Below are 23,910 nucleotides of genomic sequence, written 5' to 3' on the forward strand. Positions count from 1 at the left end.
CCCCCCTCTCACCTTCCTGCCTTCTTTTCCTTCTCTCTCTCTCTCTCTCGCTCTCTTTCTCTGTCTGTCAATTCAATTCAAAGGGCTTTATTGGTATGCAAAACATATGTTTACATTGCCAAAGCAAGTCAACTACATAATAAACAAAAGTGAAATGAAGAATCAAAAATAAACAGTAAACATTGCATAGAGACATTTCAAATGTCATATTATGGCTATGTACAGTGTTATAACGATGTGCAACTAGTTAAAGTACAAAAGGGAAAATAAATATGGGTTGTATTTACAATGGTGTTTGTTATTTACTGGTTGGCCTTTTCTTGTGGCAACAGGTCACACATCTTGCTGCTGTGATATTTGTGGTATTTCACCCAATAGATATGGGAGTTTATCAAAATGGGATTTGTTTTCAAATTCTTTGTGGGTCTGTGTAATCTGAGTGACATACATTGGCAGGAGGTTAGGAAGTGCAGCTCAGTTTCCACCTCATTTTGTGGGCAGTGTGCACATGGCCTGTCTTCTCTTGAGAGCCAGGTCTGCCTACGGCGGCTTCTCTCAATTGCAAAGTCTACAGTATGCTCACTGAGTCTGTACATAGTCACAGCTTTCCTCAAGTTTGGGTCAGTCACAGTGGTCAGGTATTCTGCAACTGTGTTCTCTGTTTAGTGCCAAATAGCATTCCAGTTCGTTAAGTTTTTTTGTTAATTCTTTCCAATGTGTCAAGTAATTATCTATTTGTTTTCTCATGATTTGGTTGGGTCTAATTGTGTTTCTGTCCTGGGGCTCCGTGGGGTCTGTTTGTGTTTGTGAACAGAGCCCCAGGACCAGCTATCTTAGGGGACTCTTCTCTAGGTTAATCTCTCTGTAGGTGATGGCTTTGTTATGGAAGCTTTGGGAATCACTTCCTTTTAGGTGGTTGTAGAATTTAATGGCTATTTCCTGGATTTTGATAATTAGTGGGTATTGGCTTAATTCTGCTCTGCATGCATTATTTGGTTTTTGCGTAGTACACGGAAGATGTTTTTGAAGAATCCTACATGCAGAGTCTCAATTTGGTGTTTGTCCCATTTTGTGAATTCTTGGTTGGTGAGCAGACCGCAGACCTCACAACCATAAATGGCAATGGGTTCTATATAACTGATTCAAGTACTTTTAGCCAGATCCTAATTAGGATGTCAAATGTTATGTTCCTTTTGATGGCGTAGAAGGCTCTTCTTGCCTTGTCTCTCAGATCGTTCACAGCTTTGTGGAAGTTACCTGTGGTGCTGATGTTTAGGCCGAGGTAGGTATAGTTGTTTGTGTGCTCTAGGGTAACGGTGTCCAGATGGAATTTGTATTTGTGGTCCTGGCAACTGGACCTTTTTTGGAACACCATTATTTTTGTCTTATTGAGATTTACTGTCAGGGCCCAGTTCTGACAAAATCTGTGCAGAAGATCTAGGTGCTGCTGTAGGCCCTCCTTGGTTGGGGACAGAACCACAGATCATCAGTAGACATTTGACTAGTAGGGTGTTGCAGACTGTTCTAGTGCACGTGCCAATTCGTTGATATATATGTTGTAGAGGGTGGGGCTCAAGCTGGATCCCTGTCTCACCCCACAGCCCTCTCCAGTCTCTCTCTCCAGTCTCTCTCAAGAGTTTCTCTCTCCAGTCTCTCTCTCCAGTCTCTCTCTCCAGTCTCTCTCAAGAGTTTCTCTCTCCAGTCTCTCTCTCCAGTCTCTCTCTCCAGTCTCTCTCCCCAGTCTCTCTCGCCAGTCTCTCTCAAGAGTTTCTCTCTCCAGTCTCTCTCCAGTCTCTCTCAAGAGTTTCTCTCCCCAGTCTCTCTCTCCAGTCTCTCTCAAGTGTTTCTCTCTCCAGTCTCTCTCTGTCTCTTTAAAGAGTTTCTCTCTCCAGTCTCTCTCCAGTCTATCTCAAGAGTTTCTCTCTCCAGTCTCTCTGTCTCTATCAAGAGTTTCTCTCCCCAGTCTCTATCAAGAGTTTCTCTCTCCAGTCTCTCTCTCTGTCTCTATCAAGAGTTTCTCTCTCCAGTCTCTCTGTCTCTATCAAGAGTTTCTCTCTCCAGTCTCTGTCTTTCTCAAGAGTTTCTCTCTCCAGTGTCTCTCAAGAGTATCTCTCTCCAGTCTCTCTCAAGAGTTTCTCTCTCCAGTCTCTCTCTCCAGTCTCTCTCAAGAGTTTCTCTCTCCAGTCTCTCTCTCCAGTCTCTCTCAAGAGTTTCTCTCTCCAGTCTCTCTCAAGAGTTTCTCTCTCCAGTCTTTCTCAAGAGTTTCTCTCTCCAGTCTCTCTCAAGAGTTTCTCTCTCCAGTCTCTCTCAAGAGTTTCTCTCTCCAGTCTCTCTCTCCAGTCTCTCTCTCCAGTCTCTCTCAAGAGTTTCTCTCTCAGTCTCTCTCTCCAGTCTCTCTCTCCAGTCTCTCTCCTCAGTCTCTCTCTCCAGTCTCTCTCAAGAGTTTCTCTCTCCAGTCTCTCTCAAGAGTTTCTCTCCCCAGTCTCTCTCTCCAGTCTCTCTCAAGAGTTTCTCTCTCCAGTCTCTCTCTGTCTCTTTAAAGAGTTTCTCTCTCCAGTCTCTTTCAGTCTCTCTCAAGAGTTTCTCTCTCCAGTCTCTCTCCAGTCTATCTCAAGAGTTTCTCTCTCCAGTCTCTCTCAGTCTCTCTCAAGAGTTTCTCTCCCCAGTCTCTCTCAAGAGTTTCTCTCTCCAGTCTCTCTGTCTCTATCAAGAGTTTCTCTCCCCAGTCTCTCTCTCTCAGTCTCTCTCAATAGTTTCTCTCTCCAGTCTCTCTGTCTCTATCAAGAGTTTCTCTCTCCAGTCTCTCTCTCTATCAATAGTTTCTCTCTCCAGTGTCTCTCTCTGTCTCTCTCAAGAGTTTCTCTCTCCAGTCTCTCTATCCAGTCTCTCTCTCAGTCTCTCTCCCCAGTCTCTCTCTCCAGTCTCTCCCAAGAGTTTCTCTCTCCAGTCTCTCTCAGTCTCTCTCAAGAGTTTCTCTCCCCAGTCTCTCTCTCCAATCTCTCTCAAGAGTTTCTCTCTCCAGTCTCTCTCCAGTCTCTCTCAAGGGTTTCTCTCCCCAGTCTCTCTTTCCAGTCTCTCTCAAGACTTTCTCTCTCCAGTCTCTCTCTGTCTCTTTAAAGAGTTTCTCTCTCCAGTCTCTCTCAGTCTCTCTCAAGATTTTCTCTCTCCAGTCTCTCTCTCTCAGTCTCTCTCAAGATTTTCTCTCTCCAGTCTCTCTCTCTCAGTCTCTCTCAAGAGTTTCTCTCTCCAGTCTCTCTCTCTGTCTCTCTCAAGAGTTTCTCTCTCCAGTCTCTGTCTCTCTCAAGAGTTTGTCTCTCCAGTCTCTCTCTCTATCAAGAGTTTCTCTCTCCAGTCTCTCTCTCCAGTCTCTCTCTCCAGTCTCTCTCCTCAGTCTCTCTCTCCAGTCTCTCTCAAGAGTTTCTCTCTCCAGTCTCTCTCCAGTCTCTCTCAAGAGTTTCTCTCTCCAGTCTCTTTCAGTCTCTCTCAAGAGTTTCTCTCTCCAGTCTCTCTCCAGTCTATCTCAAGAGTTTCTCTCTCAGTCTCTCTCAGTCTCTCTCAAGAGTTTCTCTCCCCAGTCTCTCTCAAGAGTTTCTCTCTCCAGTCTCTCTGTCTCTATCAAGAGTTTCTCTCCCCAGTCTCTCTCTCTCAGTCTCTCTCAAGAGTTTCTCTCTCAGTCTCTCTCTCTGTCTCTCTCAAGAGTTTCTCTCTCCAGTCTCTCTCTCTATCAATAGTTTCTCTCTCCAGTGTCTCTCTCTGTCTCTCTCAAGAGTTTCTCTCTCCAGTCTCTCTCTTCAGTCTCTCTCTCCAGTCTCTCTCCCCAGTCTCTCTCTCCAGTCTCTCTCCAGTCTCTCTCAAGAGTTTCTCTCCCCAGTCTCTCTCTCCAGTCTCTCTCAAGAGTTTCTCTCTCCAGTCTCTCTCTCCAGTCTCTCTCAAGAGTTTCTCTCTCCAGTCTCTCTCTGTCTCTTTAAAGAGTTTCTCTCTCCAGTCTCTTTCAGTCTCTCTCAAGAGTTTCTCTCTCCAGTCTCTCTCAGTCTCTCTCAAGAGTTTCTCTCCCCAGTCTCTCTGTCTCTATCAAGAGTTTCTCTCTCCAGTCTCTCTCTCTGTCTCTCTCAAGAGTTTCTCTCTCCAGTCTCTGTCTCTCTCAAGAGTTTCTCTCTCCAGTGTCTCTCTCTGTCTCTCTCAAGAGTTTCTCTCTCCAGTTTCTCTCCCCAGTCTCTCTCTCCAGTCTCTCTCCCCAGTCTCTCTCTCCAGTCTCTCTCAAGAGTTTCTCTCTCCAGTCTCTCTCCAGTCTCTCTCAAGAGTTTCTCTCTCCAGTCTCTCTCTGTCTCTTTAAAGAGTTTCTCTCTCCAGTCTCTTTCAGTCTCTCTCAAGTCTCTCTCTCCAGTCTCTCTCCAGTCTATCTCAAGAGTTTCTCTCTCCAGTCTCTCTCAGTCTCTCTCAAGAGTTTCTCTCCCCAGTCTCTCTCAAGAGTTTCGATCTCCAGTCTCTCTGTCTCTATCAAGAGTTTCTCTCCCCAGTCTCTCTCAAGAGTTTCGATCTCCAGTCTCTCTGTCTCTATCAAGAGTTTCTCTCTCCAGTGTCTCTCTCAATAGTTTCTCTCTCCAGTCTCTCTCCAGTCTCTCTCAAGAGTTTCTCTCCCCAGTCTCTCTCTCCAGTCTCTTTAAAGAGTTTCTCTCTCCAGTCTCTCTCTGTCTCTCTCAAGAGTTTCTCTCTCCAGTCTCTCTCAAGGAGGTCTCTTTCCAGTCTCTCTCTCCAGTCTCTCTCAAAGCGGTCTCTCTCCAATCTCTCTCCAGTCTCTCCCAAGAGTCTCTCTATCCAGTCTTTCTCTACATCTCGTTCTCTCTCCATTATATTCAATTAAATTCAAAGGGCTTTATTGGCATGGGAAACATGTGTTAACATTGCCAAAGCAAGTGAAGTAGATAATATACAAAAGTGAAATAAACAATCAAATGAACAGTAAACATTACACTCACAGAAGTTCCAAAAGAATATAGCCATTACAAATGTCATATTATGTATATATACAGTGTTGTAACAATGTGCAAATGGTTAAAGTACAAAAGGGAAAATAAAAAAACATAAATATGGGTTGTATTTACAATGGTGTTTGTTCTTCACTCTGTCTCTCTCTCCCTCTCTCTGTCTCTCTCTGTCTCTCTCCCTCACCCCACTATGCCCCTCCCTTTATTTACGTATCAGGAGAAGTCCTACTCAGGGAGGAGGGGTGAGTGTGAGGTGAAGTGTGTGTTTGGTGTGTGTGAAGGGGTCGTGGGGAGGTTTGTGGATGTGTTTGGTGTGTGTGTGAAGGGGTCGTGGGAGGTTTGTGGATGTGTTTGGTGTGTGAAGGGGTCCTGGGAAGGTTTGTGGATGTGTTTGGTGTGTGCGAAGGGGCCGTGGGGAGGTTTGTGGATGTGTTTGGTGTGTGTGTGAAGCGGTCGTGGAGAGGTTTGTGGATGTGTTTGGTGTGTGTGTGAAGGGGTCATGGAGAGGTTTGTGGATGTGTTTGGTGTGTGTGTGAAGGGGTCGTGGAGAGGTTTGTGGATGTGTTTGGTGTGTGAAGACGTCGTGAGGAGCTTTGTGGATGTGTTTGGTGTGTGTGAAGGGGTCGTGGGGAGGTTTGTGGATGTGTTTGGTGTGTGTGAAAGGGTCGTGGGGAGCTTTGTGGATGTATTTAGTGTGTGTGAAGGGGTCGTGGGGAGGTTTGTGGATGTGTTTGGTGTGTGTGAAGGGGTCGTGGGGAGGTTTGTGGATGTGTTTGGTGTGTGTGAAGGGGTCGTGGGGAGGTTTGTGGATGTGTTTGGTGTTTGTGTGAAGGGGTCGTGGAGAGGTTTGTGGATGTGTTTGGTGTGTGTGAAGGGGTTGTGGAGAGGTTTGTGGATGTGTTTGGTGTGTGTGTGAAGGGGTCGTGGAGAGGTTTGTGGATGTGTTTGGTGTGTGTGTGTGAAGGGGCCGTGGAGAGGTTTGTGGATGTGTTTGGTGTGTGTGTGAAGGGGTCGTGGAGAGGTTTGTGGATGTGTTTGGTGTTTGTGTGAAGGGGTCATGGAGAGGTTTGTGGATGTGTTTGGTGTGTGTGTGAAGGGGTTGCTTCATAATATGTCCAGTAGGATAAGATCATTTTAATCATGTCAATGTGTGTATGTTCAGTGTACGTGTTTAACCCGTTGTAGGGGCAACAATATGGAGGAAGGACTGAGGTGTGCGTGCGTGTGTGTGTGTGTGCGTGTGTGTGTGTGTGTTTGTGCGTGCGTGCGTGTGAAGCACAACCTCCTTTGTTGTCCGTCCCTTCCCCTACAACACCCAAAGATGAGAGGCGTTGCTATGACAACAGAGTGGAGTATCTAGAAGCAGAAGTCTACAGAGAGACAGGAAGCCATCCTTTGATTGATTGATGTGTGTTGTTGTTGTCTTGTGGATTCACCCACAAATCCCCTTAAGACACACATAACCTTACTTCCCTACCATAAACCAGTCATTCTATCACTCTGTGGTTCTGTGGTTGAATTGTGATGAAGATGGACTGGTCTGGAGGAGAGGGAATCATTCTAGAGAGAGGAAGTGGTTATGTTAAGGATACTGTAACATGTATGGATGCCTACATCAGTTAGCCATTTCAGTCTGCCATTTTCCTCTGGGTCTCCCCTTTCCGGGACTTAAATTGATAGGGATCTCTCTGCACACACATAGCCTTCATAAGAACAGGGTCTCAGGGAGCAAAACCCTACGCCCTCTCTCTGCCCCCCATGTCCACTCCCATGTCCCATATCCCTGGTATGATCTGGTCCCACTTCTCTGACCACTAACCCTTCCCTCCTGTCTCTACACTCTAAAAAATATGGGTTCAACAAGGGTTCTTCTAAGATCCTCAAAGTTCTTTGAAGAGCCTTAGGGTTCTTGACACTGAAAATGCCCCCAAAAGGTTCTTCCAAGGACCCCATAGGAGGTGGGGTTCATCAAGGAACCTCCTTAGTTGGTGGGGGGTTCTTGCATGAACCTAACTGCCCAACTGAAACATTTAGATTTGAATTTGAAAGGACAGCAGGTACAGGCACATAACTGAATAATGTAAAGATCTCCTCCATTTAAGGTTTGTCCCTTGTATGATCTAAATTAATATTGTTTTATGATGATACCCTCTATCTTTTTAAATTTGTGCAAATCTTTCTAAAACAGAAAACGGACACAATTCAATGGTTATCAATCAACAAAGAGTTAAGAATATGTTGAAGGCTATAAGAATATGTTGAAGGCTATAAGAATATGTTGAAGGCTATAAGAATATGTTGAAGGCTATAAGAATATGTTGAAGGCTATAAGAATATGTTGAAGGCTATAAGAATATGTTGAAGGCTATAAGAATATGTTGAAGGCTATAAGAATATGTTGAAGGCTATAAGAATATGTTGAAGGCTATAAGAATATATTGAAGGCTATAAGAATATGTTGAAGGCTATAAGAATATGTTGAAGGCTATAAGAATATGTTGAAGGCTATAAGAATATGTTGAAGGCTATAAGAATATGTTGAAGGCTAGCTGTACTGGGTGCAGATGACTGAACTGCTCACTGTTGTGTCTGTGTCTGCAGGTATACAGACGAGGAGGTATACAAAGGTATGTCTATTGGTATGTTATGTTATGCAGATCACATTTACCGTCTTCCTCCCTTAGCACTTCAATGAATATCCCAGAGGCCTCTACATTATGGACAAGGTATGTGTATGAAAACCATTACCAAAACGTTTTTTTTTTCATTCACATTCACCACAAAAAACAAGGTATGGTTGTGTGCATGTTGTGTTAATCATCTGTATAATTACAATGTTTTGGATTCCCAGACTTCCCCCTCCCTACACCTCTGATGAATATAGCAGGAAACCTGTTCGATCACCATGCACTGCTAAATCATTCTGCCTATGGATACGGAGAACATCAACACATTAACATCAACAGGCCAGAGGATAAACCAATTGGACTTGGGGCTCTGCTGGGAGTTTACCTCATATTTGGATTTTTCTTTGCCACGAAAATGATAATAAACACTGACAACAAAAATATTGTCATTGTTATGTGAATTATTATTATTATTATTATTAATAATTCTAATAATAGGGGAGGGGGGTAGTTAAAAAATGAACCCCAAAAGGTTCTTTGAGGATTCATTAAAAGGGGTTCTTTGAAGAACTTATAGGGGTTCCCCCACAGTTTCAATTTGAACAACCCCTAAAGGATACTCCAGGAACCTTTTCTTTAAGAGTGTAGCCTCTCACTGTGTCATATTTGTAGTTTTGTTAACACTGTAAATAGCCAACTCTCATGGTCTCCATTTTGGTTTCATCTATAACCAGTGTTGGGGAAGCTACTCTTAAAATATATTTTAGCAAGCTACCAATTACTTCACACAGGAAGAAGTTAAACTACACTAAATCTACCCTTAAGAAAAATATAGTTTACTTAACTAAAAGTTACATTGAAAAAGTAGTTCACTACATCCAAACTACTTTGTGATAAATTTTCTAAATCTGAAGTGTGATAGACTACAAATTGCAAAAACATATAATTCTGGAGTCAGATGTTAACAGAATATGTAATTTAGCCTTTTAAAAAAAAATGTTTCAAGTGAGAATAAGGTCGGTCTGATGCCGAAAACGACGGAAATTCTTGCCTTCTTCACCCATATTTAATTGTATTTTTGTAAAAACTGTAATGTGTAGTTCCAGTAGTTTTCTACACCGCTACATGTCAAAAAAAAAGTAATTAACTACTGAAAACACTACCAAGATTTTAATTTAGTTCAAGTACCACCAAGCTACTGGAAAACATAGTGAAATCACTAGTTGAACTACATGTAGTTCACTACTCCTCATCACTGTATATAACTAACCTGCATTAGTATAACACCATATACAAAAGCAAAGGTTTCACATTCCCAGTTATGGGGGAAGACCATCCTGCCTGTGTAAAAACTCAATCCCAAGAATTCATTAGAAACAAACAGAAAAGCGAGATGGCGCCATCAGATGGGGCTGGTGATTGGGTGTCCTGCACTCCCCAGCTCCTTCCTGTACCTGACCCCCGGTTGACCCTTAGACAGCCCCTCTGAGAGGAGTAAAGGGCTTTTTTTCTGCTGGCAGGGGCTGGAGGGAGGTGGGGTGGTTGGGTTTGAGCTGCAAACGGCAGAATTCCTGTGCCGTTAGCCTGAGCGCTAGTAGTGCTATCGCCTCCATCACTCCAACTGCCGCACTGATATAATTGCAGCCTGTGATCTCTGGCGGGCCAAAACGCTCTCATTTTCCTCAAAGATCAGTTTGAAGTTCCTCAAGCCCCCCACCACCCTTTTGTCACCCTTCACCCCTCCACTCCATCCTACCCCCTCCCCTCTCTTGCTCTCCCTCTTGTTCATGTTCAAAAATACACATGTTCAATCTCTTTCTCTCAACCTCCCTCCTCTCCCTCTGTTCATATTGTAGCTTGCCCCACCTCACCTTCTCCTCTCTCACTCCAATGTTACTCATTGCATTTAAAGTTTCAAGTTGCTTCAAGGTTTTAATTCTTGATTTATGTAATAAGCGCCTAATAGTTTAACTCTTGTTTGGTCTTGGAATCTCTGCGCTGTTGTTTTGGAGCGAACTGTTGAGCATGTCCTCCTCGTCCTGTTCTGGAACGGCCCTTCCAGACATAGACCATGACATCGTTCTAGGACTTTCTACAGATGTTTATTACAGAGAGTTGACCGTGCACTCTGAATTCTACACCAAAACGTGTCCTCAGTCCGACTCTGTCTATGTCCCTGGTCCTGGCAGGATAAAGCGCTGTGGCGAACAGTTACCATTATGCTGGACTTGATCTGAAACAGAATCCCTGATGTGTTTAGTTAAGTAAATAGTTGTTACTCAACATTCCGTGCTCCTAATCATGCATCTGTTTGAGGTCAATCCATTGTTTGGAGGTTTTGGAAAACCATCAGATCATCTGTACTGAATTTCCCACTGATATATGATATGACATAATGTGATATGTTTTAATATGATGTGATGTAGTACAACCAGAGCTACAACCTCTGGAATGGGCACTTGGCATCTCCATAGACTGCCACTTCACCCTCTCTGTTGCCCAATTGGCACCCTGGCACCAGTCAATCAGAGGCTGGGATGGAGAATGTGGTCTGAAATGTAATTTTGATCAATCACACGTTGATAAGGCAGTGATGATGACTCGGTAGTGTTCTCTGTGAGTGAGTGAGTGAGAGAGTGAGAGAGAGTGAGAGAGTGAGAGAGAGAGAGAGAGAGAGAGAGAGAGAGAGAGAGAGAGAGAGAGAGAGAGAGATGCCTTATGTGGGCTTGAGTTACTGTAGATCTCCAGTCACTCTGGGCTCATCTGCCACGTCTTCTTCACATGGGACGAGGTCTCTCTTTCTGTGTGTGCGCACGCATACTTACATGTGTCTGCGCCGTTCCGTTTGTGTGTGTGCACGTGTGTGTGTGATAATTAAACGGGACTAACTGAATAGCTGATTGAGTGTGCTGTAAACATACTGTTACTGTGTGAGAAACTCTCTTTCTGAGCTAAACATTCTCCTCTGGCTGACATTCCTGTTCTTCTCTGTAAACTTCCCCTTTAAGCAGCAGTGGACCTCCTACATTAAAGGTTCAGTGGTGTGAATGTCCAGTAACCAGAATAAACGAGCATTCATTCATCCCCATTAACGTATTGGGATTGCAGGCAGTTACCAAGGTCAAGTATGTGCCCTCGAGCTGAGTTAGAGACAGTTACACTGTGTGTGATAATGTGTTTATCTCACTGTGTATGTGTGTGTGTGTGTGTGTTTCTCTGTGTGTGTGTGTGTGTGTGTGTGTGTGTGTGTGTGTGTGTGTGTGTGTGTGTGTGTGTGTGTGTGTGTGTGTGTGTGTGTGTGTGTGTGTATTTGCATGTGGTTTGCGTGGGTCTGGGCCTGTCCTTGTTTCTGCAGATCCTTAACTCACCTGCAGGCCAGGTCTGCTCCTTATCACTCCCCTGTTCTGATTGGCTCTTATCAGCCCTCTGAGCTCTGATTGGCCCTTATCTGCTGGCCATGTTCTGATTGGGGGTCATAAAGCAGCGCTCTAATGGACCATGAATAGCCAGATAACACACTGATACCAAGGTTCGACCCAAACACAACCACAGTGAAAACACAACCAGACACACGTCCTCCACCTACCACCATACTCATTCTTTTCTTCCTCTCTCCTCCCCCATCACCTCCCACACAAGGGATGTTGGAGCTGCTGACATACAGTTTATTTCCTGCTCTGTGCTCTCACAGCCAGTCATTATGTTTGTAGGTGTACTGGCCTGCATGTGACTTTTCAGACCTATGTAAAAAGGGATGTACTTGCTGTTGGCTTGCTGTCTGCTACAGTGTTGTACTAAATCTGTTGGACTCTCTGTTCACCGTTGTTCTCGTTTGAAATGTCTCTGTTCATCCTCACTGGAAGATTTGGCGTGTTCCTTTATTTGACACAACCTGACTCACTGCAGCGGTTTGTTCCTTGGGCTTGATATGTTCTACATTATTCCTCTGGGGGGCAGTAGTAAGCTACAGTGCTGGACATTGTGTTTGTGTGAGAGAGAGCAAGAAAGGGTGTTGTACTGTAAAAGAGAGAGAGAGTGTTTTTTATAAAGGATGAGTGTGTTGTAAAGCTGGTGGGGCCGTAGAGACAGGGGGGTTTAATAGATTTAGAACAGGAGGAGAAGGGACATTTTAACTCCTCTTCTTCGCTGAACAGAGAGAAGGGGGGGAATAAAGGCTGTAGTGTCAGTGTCTGTCTCATGTAGTGAGAGAAAGTACAGCAGTCCCTGTTCTCTCTCTCTCACTCTCTCTCTCTCTCTCTCTCTTTTCGTTCTCTTCCAATCTCTCTCTCCATTTTTTTTTCATTCTCTCTCTCTCTCTCTCTCTGTCTCTTTCGTTCTCTTCCAATCTCTCTCCATTTTTTTCATTCTCTCTCTCTCTCTCTCTCTCTCTCTCTCTCTTTTTGTTCTCCTCCAATCTCTCTCTCCATTTTTTCCATTCTCTCTCTCTCTCTCTCTCTCTTTCGTTCTCTTCCAATCTCTCTCTCCATTTTTTTCATTCTCTCTCTCTCTCTCTTTCGTTCTCTTCCAATCTCTCTCTCCATTTTTTTTCATTCTCTCTCTCTCTCTCTCTCTTTCGTTCTCTTCCAATCTCTCTCCATTTTTTTTCATTCTCTCTCTCCCTCCCCCTCTCTCTCTCTTTCATTCTCTTCCAATCTCTCTCTCCATTTTTTAAATTCTCTCTCTCTCTCTTTCGTTCTCTTCCAATCTCTCTCTCCATTTTTTTTCATTCTCTCTCTCTCTCTCTCTCTCTCTCTCTCTCTCTCTCTCTCTCTCTCTCTCTTTCGTTCTCTTCCAATCTCTCTCTCCATTTAAAAAAATTCTCTCTCTCTCTCTCTCTCTCTCTCTCTCTTTCGTTCTCTTCCAATCTCTCTCTCCATTTTTTTTTCATTCTCTCTCTCTCTCTCTCTTTCGTTCTCTTCCAATCTCTCTCTCCATTTTTTTCATTCTCTCTCTCTCTCTCTTTCGTTCTCTTCCAATCTCTCTCTCCATTTTTCATTCTCTCTCTCTCTCTCTCTCTCTCTCTCTCTTTCGTTCTCTTCCAATCTCTCTCTCCATTTAAAAAAATTCTCTCTCTCTCTCTCTCTCTCTCTTTCGTTCTCTTCCAATCTCTCTCTCCATTTTTTTCATTCTCTCTCTCTCTCTCTCTTTCGTTCTCTTCCAATCTCTCTCCATTTTTTCATTCTCTCTCTCTCTCTCTCTCTCTTTCGTTCTCTTCCAATCTCTCTCTCCATTTAAAAAAAAATCTCTCTCTCTCTCTCTCTCTCTCTCTCTCTCTCTCTTTTGTTCTCTTCCAATCTCTCTCTCCATTTTTTTTTCATTCTCTCTCACTCTCTCTCTCTCTCTCTCTCTCTCTCTCTCTCTTTCGTTCTCTTCCAATCTCTCTCTCTATTTTTTTTCATTCTCTCACTCTCTCTGAATGTTTCTTTCTTGCTGCCATCCCCCCTCCAAGGCCCTTAAATTTATCTCAGCGCTGTGCCTGTGGTTTTATCATGCCATGTTATCACGATTCCTCTTTCTCCCTCTCGCTCTCTCTCCTTCCTTCCCTCTCCCTCCTTCGCTCTCCTATCCTCTGTCTCCATGTTGTGATTCCTAACTTCAGATATAACCCAGCCAATCACACAGGGTTAACCTGCAGTCTCCATACATGACATCTGTGACCTCTGTCTCTATTGGCTCTGTGTAATTGCATACTAATTAAATTTATTACATTACAGTGATTAGTGATGTTTGGGATCACACACCAGGATCCTCAAATCAATCACATTTGCCTTGTTTGTCTCTGATTCTTTACACAACCAAATAAGTGTTGTCTTCTACACGTTTACTACTGAATAATGTATATGTCGGTTTGTATTCTTGTGAGAGTATAAATCTAGTAAAGTGCATGTCTATCCAAACCACTTCATGTGGAAGGTTTTATGTGCGTTGTGTTAGTCTAATTGTTTTGTCTTCCTATCTCAGTGCATGACCTTTGGTTCTTTGGTCCATGTCAAATTCGTCCGAATCTCAATGATCATGAATTCTGAGGGAATGACTCCCTCTCCATTCACAACCTTCAGAGAACCTCTGCGCCTTTATCTGGGAAAGTTTCTCTTTAATTTGGATAATTCTCTAAAAGGGAGATGTGGGAGGGAAGTCCTAAAGTCCTGCATCTGAATGAGATCTGAGAATAGGAAGGAGGGAGAGAGTCTGTGATATGGATTAGAGAATATGGATGGATGGATGGATATCTCTCTCACACACATTTAAGTGCATGCAAGCCTTTTCTCATTATTTTGATTTAACTAGTCAGTTAAGAACACATTCTTATTAACAATGATGGCCTACCCTGGCCAAACCCGGCCTACCCTGGCCAAACCCGGACAACACCGGCCAAACCCGGACAACTGGGCGCCGCCCTATGGGACTCCCAATCACAGCCAGATGTGATTCAGCCTGGATTCGAACCAGGGACTGTAGTGACGCCTCTTGCACTGAGATGCAGTGCCTTAGACCGCTGCACCACTCATTTGCAGTGAGGCCTTGGGTGGAGGAGGAGCAGGTTCTACACACACATAAATATACACACACATACACGCACTCAGACACACACACACTAAGACAAACAGACTCACACATCCCACATACAGTAAATGGAGGGTTAGGAGGTTTCATTGGAAGGGAGAGAGGGGCTAAGATGGGTCTGTGAGCAGGCTGTATCTCATTACTTAGGAGTGTGATAGCCATCATTCACAATAATATTTAGCACGTGCTGCATATTAATGAAGCACTAATACCAATGCTGAAAATGAGAACCAGAACACACTCTCTCTCTCTCTGTCTGTATTTGTCTCTGTTTCTCTCTCTCCTCTGTTCATGGCACATCCCCTTCCTCCATCGCCTCCCCTCTTCTTCTGATAATCTGCTTTCACAGAAAGATGGACCAAAGGAGCAGAGGTTAGAACCTTCACTACTATCTCCTTTCTCTCTCCCTCTCTAATCTCCTCTACTATCTCCTTTCTCTCTCCCTCTCTAATCTCCTCTACTATCTCCTTTCTCTCTCCCTCTCTACTCTACTCTCCTCTACTATCTCCTTTCTCTCTCCCTCTCTACTCTCCTACACTATCTCCTTTCTCTCTCTCTCTTCTCTCCTCTACTATCTCCTTTCTCTCTCTCCCTCTCTCCTCTCCTCTACTATCTCCTTTCTCTCTCTCCCACTCTACTATCCTACACTATCTCCTTTCTCTCTCTCTCTTCTCTCCTCTACTATCTCCTTTCTCTCTCTCCCTCTCTCCTCTCCTCTACTATCTCCTTTCTCTCTCCCTCCCTACTCTCTTTTACTATCTCATTCTCTCTCTTCTACTATCTCCTTTCTCTATACCTCTCAACTCTCCATTACTATCTCCTCTCTCTCGCTCTCTCTCTCGCTCTCTTTCTCTCTCTCTCTCTCTCTCTCTCTCCTCTACTATCTCCTTTTTATCTCCTCTCCCTCTCCCTCTCTAATCTCCTCTACTATCTCCTTTCTCTCTCCCTCTCTAATCTCCTCTACTATCTCCTTTCTCTCTCCCTCTCTACTCTACTCTCCTCCACTATCTCCTTTCTCTCTCCCTCTCTATTCTCCTCCACTATCTCCTTTCTCTCTCTCTCCCTCTCTACTCTCCTTTACTATCTCCTTTCTCTCTCCCTCTCTACTCTCTTTTACTATCTCATTCTCTCTCCTCTACTATCTCCTTTCTCTCCCTCTCTACTCTCCTCTACTATCTCCTTTCTCTCTCCCTCTCTACTCTACTCTCCTCTACTATCTCCTTTCTCTCTCCCTCTCTACTCTCCTCCACTATCTCCTCTCTCTCCCTCTCTACTCTCCTTTACTATCTCCTTTCTCTCTCCCTCTCTACTCTACTCTCCTCTACTATCTCCTTTCGCTCTCCCTCTCTACTCTCCTCCACTATCTCCTTTCTCTCTCCCTCTCTACTCTCCTCTACTTTCTCCTTTCTCTCTCCCTCTCTACTCTACTCTCCTCCACTATCTCCTTTCTCTCTACCTCTCTATTCTCCTCCACTATCTCCTTTCTCTCTCCCTCTCTACTCTCCTCCACTATCTCCTCTCTCTCCCTCTCTACTCTCCTTTACTATCTCCTTTCTCTCTCCCTCTCTACTCTACTCTCCTCTACTATCTCCTTTCTCTCTCCCTCTCTACTCTCCTCTACTTTCTCCTTTCTCTCTCCCTCTCTACTCTACTCTCCTCCACTATCTCCGTTCTCTCTACCTCTCTATTCTCCTCCACTATCTCCTTTCTCTCTCCCTCTCTACTCTCCTCTACTTTCTCCTTTCTCTCTCCCTCTCTACTCTACTCTACTATCTCCTTTCTCTCTCTCTCTTCTCTACTATCCTCTACTATTTCCTCTCTCTCGCCCTCTCTACTCTCCTTTACTATCTCCTTTCTCTCTCTCCCACTCTACTATCCTCTACTATCTCTTTTCTCTCTCTCCCCTCTACTCTCCTCTACTATCTCCTTTCTCTCTCTCTCTTCTCTCCTCTACTAACTCCTTTCTCTCTCTCCCTCTCTCCTCTCCTCTACTATCTCCTTTCTCTCTCCCTCCTACTATCTTTTACTATCTCATTCTCTCTCTTCTACTATCTCCTTTCTCTATACCTCTCAACTCTCCATTACTATCTCCTCTCTCTCGCTCTCTCTCGCTCTCTCTCTCTCTCTCTCCTCTACTATCTCCTTTTTATCTCCTCTCCCTCTCCCTCTCTAATCTACTATCTCCTTTCTCTCTCCTCTCTAATCTCCTCTACTATCTCCTTTCTCTCTCTCTCCCTCTCCACTCTCCTTTACTATCTCCTTTCTCTCTCCCTCTCTACTCTCTTTTACTATCTCATTCTCTCTCCTCTACTATCTCCTTTCTCTCCCTCTCTACTTTCCTCGACTATCTCCTTTCTCTCTCCCTCTCTACTCTCTTTTACTATCTCATTCTCTCTCCTCTACTATCTCCTTTCTCTCTCCCTGTCTAATCTCCTCTACTATCTCCTTTCTCTCTCCCTCTCTACTCTACTCTCCTCTACTATCTCCTTTCTCTCTCGCCCTCTCTACTCTCCTTTACTATCTCCTTTCTCTCTCTCCCACTCTACAATCTTCTACTATCTCTTTTCTCTCTCTCCCACTCTACTCTCCTCTGCTATCTCCTTTCTCTCTCCCTCTCTACTCTCCTCTACTATCTCCTTTCTCTCTCTCTCTTCTCTCCTCTACTATCTCCTTTCTCTCTCTCCCTCTCTCCTCTCCTCTACTATCTCCTTTCTCTCCCTCTCTACTTTCCTCTACTCTCTCCTTTCTCTCCCCCTCTCTACTCTCTTTTACTATCTCATTCTCTCTCCTCTACTATCTCCTTTCTCTATACCTCTCAACTCCCCATTACTATCTCCTCTCTCTCTCTCGCTCTCTCTCTCTCTCTCTCTCCTCTACTATCTCCTTTTTATCTCCTCTCCCTCTCCCTCTCTAATCTCCTCCACTATCTCCTTTCTCTCTCCCTCTCTACTCTCCTCTACTATCTCCTCTCTCTCTCCCTCTCTACTCTCCTTTACTATCTCCTTTCTCTCTCCCTCTCTACTCTCTTTTACTATCTCATTCTCTCTCCTCTACTCTCTCCTTTCTCTCTCCCTCTCTAATCTCCTCTACTATCTACTTTCTCTCTCCTCTCTACTCTACTCTCCTCTACTATCTCCTCTCTCTCTCCTCTCTACTCTCCTTTACTATCTCCTTTCTCTCTCTCCCGCTCTACTATCCTCTACTATCTCTTTCTCTCTCTCCGCTATCTTCTCCTCTACTATCTCCTTTCTCTCGCTCCCTCTCTACTCTCCTATACTATCTCCTTTCTCTCTCCCTCTCTACTTTCCTCTGCTATCTCCTTTCTCTCCCTCTCTACTTTCCTCTACTATCTCCTTTCTCTCTCCCTCTCTACTCTCTTTTACTGTCTCATTCTCTCTCCTCTACTATCTCCTTTCTCTCCCTCTCTACTTTCCTCTACTATCTCCTTTCTCTCTCCCTCTCTACTCTACTCTCCTCTACTATCTCCTTTCTCTCTCCCTCTCTACTGTCCTCCACTATCTCCTTTCTCTCTCCCTCTCTACTCTCCTCCACTATCTCCTTTCTCGCTCCCTCTCTACTCTCCTCTACTTTCTCCTTTCTCTCTCCCTCTCTACTCTACTCTCCTCCACTATCTCCTTTCTCTCTCCCTCTCTATTCTCCTCCACTATCTCCTTTCTCTCTCCCTCCCTCTCTACTCTCCTCCACTATCTCCTTTCTCTCTCCCTCTCTACTCTCCTCTACTATCTCCTTTCTCTCTCTCTCTCTTCTCTCCTCTACTATCTCCTTTCTCTCTCCCTCTCTACTCTCTTTTACGATCTCATTCTCTCTCCTCTACTATCTCCTTTCTCTATACCTCTCAACTCTCCATTACTATCTCCTCTCTCTCGCTCTCTTTTTCGCTCTCTCTCTGTCTCTCCTCTACTATCTCCTTTTTATCTCCTCCCCCTCTCCCTCTCTAATCTCCTCTACTATCTCCTTTCTCTCTCCCTCTCTACTCTACTCTCCTCCACTATCTCCTTTCTCTCTCCCTCTCTACTCTCCTCTACTATCTCCTCTCTCTCTCCCTCTCTAATCTCCTTTACTATCTCCTTTCTCTCTCTCCCGCTCTACTATCCTCTACTATCTCTTTTCTCTCTCCGCTATCCTCTCCTCTACTATCTCCTTTCTCTCGCTCCCTCTCTACTCTCCTATACTATCTCCTTTCTCTCTCCCTCTCTACTTTCCTCTGCTATCTCCTTTCTCTCCCTCTCTACTTACCTCTACTATCTCCTTTCTCTCTCCCTCTCTACTCTCTTTTACTATCTCCTCTCTCTCTCTCCTCTACTATCTCCTTTTTATCTCCTCTCCCTCTCTAATCTCCTCTACTATCTCCTTTCTCTCTCTCTCTCCCTCTCTACTCTCCTCCACTATCTCCTTTCTCTCTCTCTCCTCTCTACTCTCCTCCACTATCTCCTTTCTCTCTCTCAGCTCTACTATCCTCCACTATCTCCTTTCTCTCTCTCCCGCTCTACTATCCTCTACTATCTCTTTTCTCTCTCTCCCGCTCTACACTCCTCTACTATCTCCTTTCTCTCACTCCCTCTCTACTCTCCTCTACTATCTCCTTTTTATCTCCTCTCCCTCTCCCTCTCTAATTTCCTCTACTATCTCCTTTCTCTCTCCCTCTCTACTCTACTCTCCTCCACTATCTCCTTTCTCTCTCCCTCTCTACTCTCCTTTACTATCTCCTTTCTCTCTCTCCCGCTCTACTATCCTCTACTATCTCTTTTCTCTCTCTCCCGCTATCCTCTCCTCTACTATCTCCTTTCTCTCTCCCTCTCTACTCTCCTATACTATCTCCTTTCTCTCTCCCTCTCTACTCTCCTCTACTTTCTCCTTTCTCTCTTCCTCTCTACTCTACTCTCCTCCACTATCTCCTTTCTCTCTCTCTCCCTCTCTACTATCCTCTACTATCTCCTCTCTCTCGCCCTCTCTGCTCTCCTTTACTATCTCCTTTCTCTCTCTCCTCTACTATCCTCTACTATCTCTTTTCTCTCTCTCCCTCTCTACTCTCCTCTACTATCTCCTTTCTCTCTCTCTCTTCTCTCCTCTACTAACTCTTTCTCTCTCTCCCTCTCTCCTCTCCTCTACTATCTCCTTTCTCTCTCCTCCTACTCTCTTTTACTATCTCATTCTCTCTCTTCTACTATCTCCTTTCTCTATACCTCTCAACTCTCCATTACTATCTCCTCTCTCTCGCTCTCTCTCGCTCTCTCTCTCTCTCTCTCTCCTCTACTATCTCCTTTTTATCTCCTCCCCCTCTCCCTCTCTAACCTCCTCTACTATCTCCTTTCTCTCTCCCTCTCTACTCTCCTCTACTTTCTCCTTTCTCTCCCTCTCTACTTTCCTCTACTATCTCCTTTCTCTCTCCCTCTCTACTCTCTTTTACTGTCTCATTCTCTCTCCTCTACTATCTCCTTTCTCTCCCTCTCTACTTTCCTCTACTATCTCCTTTCTCTCTCCCTCTCTACTCTCTTTTACTATCTCATTCTCTCTCCTCTACTATCTCCTTTCTCTCTCCCTCTCTAATCTCCTCTACTATCTCCTTTCTCTCTCCCTCTCTACTCTACTCTCCTCTACTATCTCCTTTCTCTCTCCCTCTCTACTGTCCTCCACTATCTCCTTTCTCTCTCCCTCTCTACTATCTTCTACTATCTCTTTTCTCTCTCTCCCACTCTACTCTCCTCTACTATCTCTTTTCTCTCTCCCTCTCTACTCTCCTCTGCTATCTCCTTTCTCTCTCCCTCTCTACTCTCCTCTACTATCTCCTTTCTCTCTCTCTCTTCTCTCCTCTACTATCTCCTTTCTCTCTCTCCCTCTCTCCTCTCCTCTACTATCTCCTTTCTCTCCCTCTCTACTTTCCTCTACTCTCTCCTTTTTCTCCCCCTCTCTACTCTCTTTTACTATCTCATTCTCTCTCCTCTACTATCTCCTTTCTCTATACCTCTCAACTCTCCATTACTATCTCCTCTCTCTTGCTCTCGCTCTCTCTCTCTCTCTCTCTCTACTATCTCCTTTTTATCTCCTCTCCCTCTCCCTCTCTAATCTCCTCCACTATCTCCTTTCTCTCTCCTCTCTACTCTCCTCTACTATCTCCTTTCTCTCTCTCTCTCTTCTCTCCTCTACTATCTCCTTTCTCTCTCTCCCTCTCTCCTCTCCTCTACTATCTCCTTTCTCTCCCTCTCTACTTTCCTCTACTCTCTCCTTTTTCCCCCTCTCTACTCTCTTTTACTATCTCATTCTCTCTCCTCTACTCTCTCCTTTCTCTATACCTCTCAACTCTCCATTACTATCTCCTCTCTCTCGCTCTCGCTCTCTCTCTCTCTCTCCTCTACTATCTCCTTTCTCTCTCCCTCTCTACTCTCCTCTACTTTCTCCTTTCTCTCCCTCTCTACTTTCCTCTACTATCTCCTTTCTCTCTCCCTCTCTACTCTCTTTAACTGTCTCATTCTCTCTCCTCTACTATCTCCTTTCTCTCTCCCTCTCTAATCTCCTCTACTTTCTCCTTTCTCTCTCCCTCTCTACTCTACTCTCCTCCACTATCTCCTTTCTCTCTCTCTCCCTCTCTACTATCCTCTACTATTTCCTCTCTCTCGCCCTCTCTACTCTCCTCCACTATCTCCTTTCTCTCTCCCTCTCTACTCTCCTCTACTTTCTCCTTTCTCTCTCCCTCTCTACTCTACTCTACTATCTCCTTTCTCTCTCTCTCTTCTCTCCTCTACTAACTCCTTTCTCTCTCTCCCTCTCTCCTCTCCTCTACTATCTCCTTTCTCTCTCCCTCCCTACTCTCTTTTACTATCTCATTCTCTCTCTTCTACTATCTCCTTTCTCTATACCTCTCAACTCTCCATTACTATCTCCTCTCTCTCGCTCTCTCTCGCTCTCTCTCTCTCTCTCTCTCCTCTACTATCTCCTTTTTATCTCCTCTCCCTCTCCCTCTCTAATCTCCTCTACTATCTCCTTTCTCTCTCCCTCTCTAATCTCCTCTACTATCTCCTTTCTCTCTCTCTCCCTCTCCACTCTCCTTTACTATCTCCTTTCTCTCTCCCTCTCTACTCTCCTCCACTATCTCCTTTCTCTCTCCCTCTCTACTCTCCTCTACTTTCTCCTTTCTCTCTCCCTCTCTACTCTCTACTCTCCTCCACTATCTCCTTTCTCTCTCCTCTCTACTCTCCTCTACTATCTCCTTTCTCTCTCCCTCTCTACTGTCCTGCACTATCTCCTCTCTTTCCCTCTCTACTCTCCTCTACTATCTCCTTTCTCTCTCTCTCTTCTCTCCTCTACTATCTCCTTTCTCTCTCCCTCTCTACTCTCTTTTACGATCTCATTCTCTCTCCTCTACTATCTCCTTTCTCTATACCTCTCAACTCTCCATTACTATCTCCTCTCTCTCGCTCTCTTTTTCGCTCTCTCTCTGTCTCTCCTTTTTATCTCCTCCCCTCTCCCTCTCTAATCTCCTCTACTATCTCCTTTCTCTCTCCCTCTCTACTCTACTCTCCTCCACTATCTCCTTTCTCTCTCCCTCTCTACTCTCCTCTACTATCTCCTCTCTCTCTCCTCTCTAATCTCCTTTACTATCTCCTTTCTCTCTCTCCCATCTACTATCCTCTACTATCTCTTTTCTCTCTCTCCCCGCTCTACACTCCTCTACTATCTCTTTCTCTCACTCCCTCTCTACTCTCCTCTACTATCTCCTTTTTATCTCCTCTCCCTCTCCCTCTCTAATTTCCTCTACTATCTCCTTTCTCTCTCCCTCTCTACTCTACTCTCCTCCACTATCTCCTTTCTCTCTCCCTCTCTACTCTCCTTTACTATCTCCTTTCTCTCTCTCCCGCTCTACTATCCTCTACTATCTCTTTTCTCTCTCTCCCGCTATCCTCTCCTCTACTATCTCCTTTCTCTCGCTCCCTCTCTACTCTCCTATACTATCTCCTTTCTCTCTCCCTCTCTACTTTCCTCTACTATCTCCTTTCTCTCTCCCTCTCTAATCTCTTTTACTATCTCATTCTCTCTCCTCTACTATCTCCTTTCTCTCTCTCTCTTCTCTCCTCTACTATCTCCTTTCTCTCTCTCCCTCTCTACTCTCCTCTACTATCTCCTTTCTCTCCCTCTCTACTTTCCTCTACTATCTTTTACTATCTCATTCTCTCTCCTCTACTATTTCCTTTCTCTATACCTCTCGACTCTCCTTTACTATCTCCCCTCTCTCTCTCTCTCTCTCTCTCTCTCTCTCTCTCTCTCTCTCTCCTCTACTATCTCCTTTCTCTCTCCCTCTCTCCTTTCCTCTACTATCTCCTTTCTCTCTCTCTCCCTCTCTCCTCTACTATATCCTTTCTCTCTTCCTCTCTACTCTCCTTTACTATCTCCTTTATATCTCTCTCTCTCTCTATCTCTCCTCTACTATCTCCTTTTTTATCTCCTCTCCCTCTACTCTCCTCTACTATCTCCTTTCTCTCTCTCTCTCTTCTCTCTACTATCTCCTTTCTCTCTCCCTCTCTACTCTCTTTTACGATCTCATTCTCTCTCCTCTACTATCTCCTTTCTCTATACCTCTCAACTCTCCATTACTATCTCCTCTCTCTCGCTCTCTCTCTCTCGCTCTCTCTCTCTCTCCTCTACTATCTCCTTTTTATCTCCTCCCCCTCTCCCTCTCTAACCTCCTCTACTATCTCCTTTCTCTCTCCCTCTCTACTCTCCTCTACTTTCTCCTTTCTCTCTCCCTCTCTACTCTCCTCTACTATCTCCTCTCTCTCTCCCTCTCTACTCTCCTCTACTATCTCCTCTCTCTCCTCTCTACTCTCCTTTACTATCTCCTTTCTCTCTCTCCGCTCTACTATCCTCTACTATCTCTTTTTCTCTCTCCCGCTATCCTCTCCTTTTATCTCCTTTCTCTCTCCCGCTCTACTATCCTCTACTATCTCTTTTCTCTCTCCGCTATCCTCTCTATACTATCTCCTTTCTCTCTCCCTCTCTACTTTCCTCTGCTATCTCCTTTCTCTCCCTCTCTACTTACCTCTACTATCTCCTTTCTCTCTCCCTCTCTACTCTCTTTTACTATCTCCTCTCTCTCTCTCCTCTACTATCTCCTTTTTATCTCCTCTCCCTCTCTAATCTCCTCTACTATCTCCTTTCTCTCTCTCTCTCCCTCTCTACTCTCCTCCACTATCTCCTTTCTCTCTCTCCCACACTACTATCCTCTACTATCTCTTTTCTCTCTCTCCCGCTCTACTCTCCTCTATTATCTCCTTTCTCTCACTCCCTCTCTACTCTCCTCCACTATCTCCTTTCTCTCTCTCCCGCTCTACTATCCTCTACTATCTCTTTTCCCTCTCTCCCGCTCTACTCTCCTCTACTATCTCCTTTCTCTCCCTCTCTACTTTCCTCTACTATCTCCTTTCTCTCTCCCTCTCTACTCTCTTTTACTATCTCATTCTCTCTCCTCTACTATCTCCTTTCTCTATACCTCTTGACTCTCCTTTACTATCTCCTCTCTCTCTCTCTCTCTCTCTCCTCTACTATCTCCTTTTTAATCTCCTCTCCCTCTCTAATCTCCTCTACTATCTCCTTTCTCTCTCCCTCTCTACTCTCCTCTAATTTCTCCTTTCTCTCTCTCTCCCTCTCTACTCTCCTCCACTATCTCCTTTCTCTCTCTCCCGCTCTACTCTCCTCTATTATCTCTTTTCTCTCGCTCCCTC

Source organism: Oncorhynchus tshawytscha, linkage group LG02, assembly GCF_018296145.1.
Source record: "Oncorhynchus tshawytscha isolate Ot180627B linkage group LG02, Otsh_v2.0, whole genome shotgun sequence".
Classification (NCBI taxonomy): Eukaryota; Metazoa; Chordata; class Actinopteri; order Salmoniformes; family Salmonidae; genus Oncorhynchus; species Oncorhynchus tshawytscha.